The following is a 7008-nucleotide window of genomic DNA, read 5'->3' as shown; positions in this document are numbered from 1 at the left end:
CAGGACTATGAAATCAGCAGGGATGTAAAGGCCTTCAACCTTTACTAACACGTCCTCTACTTGTCCATAAGCCTGTTTTCTTGAACTGTCTGCCATCTCTAATGAGATTTTAGCAGCTTGCACCCCATAGATTCCCAGTTTCTCTATTACAGAGAGGGGCATGAGGTTTATTCCTGAACCAAGGTCACACAGAGCTTTAAAGATCATGGTGCCTATGGTACAGGGTATTATGAACTTTCCAGGATCCTGTCTCTTCTGAGGCAATGTCAGTTGATCCAGATCACTTAGTTCATTGATGAACAAGGGAGGTTCAACTTCCCAAGTATCAATGCCAAATAATTTGGCATTCAGCTTCATGATTGCACCAAGAAACTTGGCAGTTTGCTCTTCAGTAACATCCTCATTCTCTTCAGAAGAGGAATACTCATCAGAGCTCATGAAGGGCATAAGGAGGTTTAATGGAATCTCTATGGTCTCTAGATGAGCCTCAGAGTCCTTTGGTTCCTCAGAGGGAAGCTCCTTATTGATCACTGGACGTCCCAGGAGGTCTTCCTCCTTGGAATTCACGTCCTCTCCTTCCCTTACAGGTTCGGCCATGGCGCTTATGTCAATGGCCTTGCACTCTCCTTTTGGGTTCTCTTCTGTATTGCTTGGGAGAGTACTAGGAGGGATTTCAGTGATCCTTTTACTTAGCTGGCCCACTTGTGCTTCCAAATTTCTAATGGAAGACCTGGTTTCATTCATGAAACTTACAGTGGCCTTAGACAGATCAGAGACTAAGTTTGCTAAATTAGAAGCATTTTGTTCAGAGTTCTCTGTCTGTTGCTGAGTGGATGATGGAAAAGGCTTGCTATTGCTAAACCTGTTTCTTCCACCATTATTAAAGCCTTGTTGAGGCTTTTGATCCTTCCATGAGAAATTTGGATGATTTCTCCATGATGAGTTATAGGTGTTTCCATAAGGTTCACCTAAGTAATTTACCTCTGCTATTGCAGGGTTCTCAGGATCATAAGCTTCTTCTGCATAAGAAGCCTCTTGAGTACTGTTGGATGCAACTTGCATTCCATTCAGACTCTGAGAGATCATATTGACTTGCTGAGTCAATATTTTATTCTGAGCCAATATGGCATTCAGAGTATCAACTTCAAGAACTCCCTTCTTCATAGGCGTCCCATTACTCACAGGATTCCCCTCAGAAGTGTACATGAACTGGTTATTAGCAACCATGTCAATGAGTTCTTGAGCTTCTGCAGGCGTTTTCTTTAGGTGAATGGATCCACCTGCAGAGGTATCCAGTGACATCTTTGATAGCTCAGATAAACCATCATAGAATATATCCAAGATGGTCCATTCTGAAAGCATGTCAGAAGGACACTTTTTGGTCAACTATTTGTATCTTTCCCAAGCTTCATAGAGGGATTCACCTTCTTTCTGTTTGAAAGTTTGAACATCCACTCTAAGCTTGCTCAGCTTTTGAGGAGGAAAGTACTTGGCTAAGAAAGCCGTGATCAGCTTATCCCAAGAGTTCAGGCTGTCTTTGGGTTGAGAATCCAACCATAATCTAGCTCTGTCTCTTACAGCAAAAGGGAAAAGCATGAGCCTGTAGACTTCAGGATCTACTCCATTAGTCTTAACAGTATCACATATCTGCAAGAATTCAGTTAAGAACTGAAAGGGATCTTCAGATGGAATTCCATGAAACTTGCAGTTCTGCTGCATCAGAGAAACTAATTGAGGTTTCAGCTCAAAGTTGTTTGCTCCAATGGCAGGAATGGAGATGCTTCTTCCATGTAAATTGGAATTAGGTGCAGTAAAGTCACCAAGCATTCTCCTTGCATTATTATTATTTTCGGCTGCCATCTCCTTTTCCTGTTCGAAAATTTCTGAAAGGTTATCTCTGGATTGTTGTATTTTAGCTTCTCTTAATTTTCTCTTCAGAGTCCTTTCAGGTTCTGGATCTGCTTCCACAAGAATGTTCTTATCCTTGCTCCTGCTCATATGACAAAGAAGAAGGCACAGAAAAATAATAATAATAGAGATTCTCTTTACCACAGTATAGAGGTTCCCTTATGTGAGTAGAAGAAAAGAGGAGGAAATTCGAACACAGATAGAAGAGGGGGTTCGAATTTGGTGATGATGTGAGGGAGAGATGTTAGTAGATGAATAAATAAATAGAATAAGATGGGGGAGGGAAAATTTTCGAAAATTATTTTGAAAAAGAGTTAGTGATTTTTGAAAATAGTTTTTGAAAAATGTTTAGTATTTTTTTTTTCGAAAATTTTTGAAATCAAAAATAAAAATAAAAATAATTAGTTAATTAAAAAGAAATTTTTGAAAAAGGGGAAGATATTTTCGAAAATTAGAGAGAGAGAGAGTTAGTTAGGTAGTTTTGAAAAAGTTAAGAAACAAACAAAAAGTTAGTTAGTTAGTTGAAACAAATTTTGAAAAGATAAGAAGTTAGGAAGTTAGAAAAGATATTTTGAAATCAAATTTTTGAAAAAGGTAAAATAAGAAGATATTTTTGAAAAGATATGATAGAAATTAGTTTTTGAAAAAGATTTAATTTTTTTTAAAATCTCAATTAATGACTTGATTCACAAGAAATCACAAGATATGATTCCAGAACTTAAAGTTTGAATCTTTCTTAACAAGTAAGTAACAAACTTGAAATTTTTGAATCAAAACATTAATTGATGATGTTATTTTTGAAAATATGATGTAAAATTAAGAAAAAGATTTTTGAAAAATATTTTTGAAATTTTCGAAAATAACAAAAAAAATTGAAAAAAGATTTGATTTTTGAAAAAGGTTTTGAAAAAGATAGGATTTTTAAATTGAAAATTTGATTTGACTCATAAAAACAACTAGATTTTTAAAAACTTTTGAAAAAGTCAACTCAAATTTTCGAATTTTATGAGAGAAAAAGGGGAAGATATTTTTTTTGATTTTTAAAATTTTCATGATGAGAGAGAAAAACATGAACATGATGCAATGCATGAGAATTTTAGATCAAAACATGTGATGCATGCAAAAATGCTATGAATGTCAAGATGAACACTAAGAACACTATGAAGATCATGATGAACATCAAGAACATATTTTTGAAAACTTTTTTTTTAATGCAAAGAAAACATGCAAGACACCAAACTTAGAATTCTTTAATGCTTAGACATAAAGAATTCATGAATGCATATGAAAAACAAGAAAAGACACAAAACATGCAAATGCAAAGATCAAACAAGAAGACTTACCAAGAACAACTTGAAGATCATGAAGAACACTATGAATGCATGAATTTTTTCGAAAAATGCAAGATGAACATGCAATTGACACCAAACTTATAACATGACACATGACTCAAACAAGAAACACAAAAAAAATATTTTTGATTTTTATGATTTTATGAATTTTTTGTATTTTCTTTTAATTTTTTTCGAAAATCATTTTGAAAAAGAAAAATAAGGATTCCAAAATTTTTAATATGAATTCCAGGAATCTTATGCTCTTTAGCCTAAAGCTCCAATCAAAGGGACAGGCATGGCTTAATAGCCAGCCAAGCTTTAGTATGTAACTCAGACATGACACGCCTAACATGCCCTACAGTCGTGGCTTTACAGCCAACCAGGCTTCAACATGCTTTATGAAACACTAGAATTCATTCTCAAAAATTCTGAAGAAAAATATATTTTTGAAAACATTTTTATTATTATTATTTTTTTTCGAAAATAAAGGAGAAATTTTTGAAAGATTTTTTTGAAAAGAAAACGAAAAGAAAGTTACCCAATCTGAGCAACAAGATGAACCGTCAGTTGTCCAAACTCGAACAATCCACGGCAACGGCGCCAAAAACTTGGTGCACGAAATTGTGATCTCTTGTAATGGCTCCAAAAACTTGGTGCTCTAATCTCAATTCATAATTTGTCACAACTTCGATACAACTAACCAGCAAGTGCACTAGGTCGTCCAAGTAATAAACCTTACGTGAGTAAGGGTCGATCCCACGGAGATTGTTGGTATGAAGCAAGCTATGGTCACCTTGTAAATCTCAGTCAGGCGGATAATAATTGATTATGGAGTTTTCGAAAATAATTAATAAAAGAAGGATAGAAATACTTATGTAAATCATTGGTGAGAATTTCAGATAAGCGTATGGAGATGCATTCATTCCTCTGAACCTCCGCTTTCCCACTGTCTTCATCCAATCAGTCTTACTCCTTTCCATGGCAAGCTTTATGCAAGGGCATCACCGTTGTCAGTGGCTACAATCCCCTCCTCTTGTGAAAATGGTCCAAATGCTCTGTCACGGCACGGCTAATCATTTGAGGTTCTCGATCATACTGGAATAGGATTTACTATCCTTTTGCGTCTGTCACTACGCCCAGCACTCGCGAGTTTGAAGTACGTCACAGCCATCCCTTCCCAGATCCTACTCGGAATACCACAGACAAGGTTTAGACTTTCCAGACCTCAGGAATGGCCATCCATGGGTTCTAACTTATACCACGAAGATCCTGATTAAGAGATCCAAGAGATATTCATTCTAGCTTGTTTGCATGTAGAACGGAAGTGTTTGTCAGGCACGCGTTCGTAAGGGAGAATGATGATAAGCGTCACATAATCATCACATTCATCATGTTCTTGGGTGCGAATGGATATCTTAGAAGTGGAATAAGTTGAATTGAATAGAAAGACAGTAGTACTTTGCATTAATCTTTGAGGAACAGCAGAGCTCCACACCTTAATCTATGGAGTGTAGAAACTCTAGCGTTAAAAATACATAAGTGAAAGGTTCAGGCATGGCCGAGAGGCCAGCCCTCAAACGTGATCACCGAATCAAAAATACAATCCAGGATGTCTAATACAATAGTAAAAAGTTCTATTTATAATAAACTAGCTACTAGGGTTTACAGAAGTAAGTAATTGATGCATAAATCCACTTCCGGGACCCACTTGGTGTGTGCTTGGGCTGAGCTTGAATGTTACACGTGCAGAGGCTCTTTCTGGAGTTGAACGCCAGGTTGTAACATATTTCTGGTGTTCAACTTTGGTTTGTGACTTGTTTTTGGCGTTTAACTCCAGATAGCAGCGTAGAACTGGTGTTCAACGCCCATTTACGTCATCTAAACTCAGCCAAAGTATGGACTATTATACATTGCTGGAAAGCCCTGGATGTCTACTTTCCAACGCAATTCGAAGCGCACCATTTTGAGTTATGTAGCTTCAGAAAATCAACTTTGAGTACAGGGAGGTCAGAATCCAGCAACATCAGCAGTCCTTCTTCAACCTCTGAATCTGATTTTTGCTCAAGTCCCTCAATTTCAGCCAGAAAATACCTGAAATCATAGAAAAATACACAAACTCATAGTAAAGTCCAGAAATGTGAATTTAACATAAAAACTAGTGAAAACATCCCTAAAAGTAACTAGATCCTACTAAAAACATACTAAGAAATTGATTTTGAATTTTGAAGGTAGGTGGAGTTTATGAGGTAGGTTTATGGGGAAGAGTGTTTATGGGATTGTGTGAAAGAGGGGTGGGAAGAAGTGAGTGGAAGTAGGTGGGGATCCTGTGGGGTCCACAGATCCTGAGGTGATCCTGTGGGGTCCACAGATCCTGAGGTGTTCAAGGATTTACAACCTTGCACCAAATTAGGCATGCAAAATGCCCTTGCACACAACTCTGGGCGTTCAGCGCCGAATTGGTGCTTGTTCTGGGCGTTGAACGCCCATTTGTAGCCTATTTCTGGCGTTGAACGCCAGAACCATGCTTGTTCTGGGCGTTCAGCGCCAGCTCTCCTCCAGGGTGCATTTCTGGCGTTCAAACGCCCAGATGCTGCGCATTTCTGGCGTTCAGCGCCAGAACCATGCTCTGTTCTGGCGTTGAACGCCCAAAACATGCTTCTTACTGGCGTTTAAACGCCAGTAAGGTCTTCCTCCAGGGTGTGATTTTTCTTCTGTGGTTTTTGATTCCGTTTTCAGTTTTTATATTTATTTTGTGACTCCACATGATCATGAACCTAATAAAACATGAAAAACAATGAAAATTAGATAAATATACATTGGGTTGCCTCCCAACAAGCGCTTCTTTAATGTCAATAGCTTGACAGTGGGCTCTCATGGAGCCTCACAGATGTGCAGAGCTTTGTTGTGACCTCCCAACACCAAACTTAGAGTTTGGATGTTGGGGTTTGATTGACTCTGCTTTGAGAGAAGCTTTTTATGCTTCCTCTCCATGGATGTAGAGAGAGATCCTTGAGTTGCAAACACAAGGTTTTCCTCATTTATTTGAAGGATCAATTCTCCTCTGTCCACATCAATCACAGCTCTTGCTGTGGCTAAGAAAGGTCTTCCTAGGATGATGGATTCATCCTCTTCCTTTCCGGTATCCAGGACTATGAAATCTGCAGGGATGTAACGGCCTTCAACCTTTACTAACACGTCCTCTACTTGTCCATAAGCCTGTTTTCTTGAATTGTCTGCCATCTCTAATGAGATTTTAGCAGCTTGCACCCCATAGATTCCCAGTTTCTCTATTACAGAGAGGGGCATGAGGTTTATTCCTGAACCAAGGTCACACAGAGCCTTAAATATCATGGTGCCTATGGTACAAGGTATTATGAACTTTCCAGGGTCCTGTCTCTTCTGAGGCAATGTCAGTTGATCCAGATCACTTAGTTCATTGGTGAACAAGGGAGGTTCATCTTCCCAAGTTTCAATACCAAATAATTTGGCATTTAGCTTCATGATTGCACCAAGGAACTTGGCAGCTTGCTCTTCAGTAACATCCTCATTCTCTTTAGAAGAGGAATACTCATCAGAGCTCATGAAGGGCATAAGGAGGTTCAATGGAATCTCTATGGTCTCTAGATGAGCCTCAGAGTCTTTTGGTTCCTCAGAGGGAAGCTCCTTATTGATCACTGGACTTCCCAGGAGGTCTTCCTCCTTGGGATTCACGTCCTCTCCTTTCCTTACAGGTTCGGCCATGGTGCTTATGTCAATGGCCTTGCAC

At 38.4% G+C, this 7008-nt stretch overlaps 1 non-coding gene across 1 annotated transcript; it reads left to right on the top strand.

Annotated features, from left to right (window-relative positions):
• The first annotated feature begins 1356 nt into the window (after nt 1-1356).
• LOC112774920 (small nucleolar RNA R71) lies at nt 1357-1464 on the top strand. Its single transcript, XR_003189374.1, has one exon. It is a non-coding gene; the product is annotated as a small nucleolar RNA R71 (small nucleolar RNA).
• Nucleotides 1465-7008: the final 5544 nt, after the last annotated feature.

Source organism: Arachis hypogaea, chromosome 18, assembly GCF_003086295.3.
Source record: "Arachis hypogaea cultivar Tifrunner chromosome 18, arahy.Tifrunner.gnm2.J5K5, whole genome shotgun sequence".
Taxonomy (NCBI): Eukaryota; Viridiplantae; Streptophyta; class Magnoliopsida; order Fabales; family Fabaceae; genus Arachis; species Arachis hypogaea.
The sequence above is the reverse complement of the archived record's forward strand: the minus strand, read 5'-3'. Positions and strand labels throughout refer to the sequence as shown.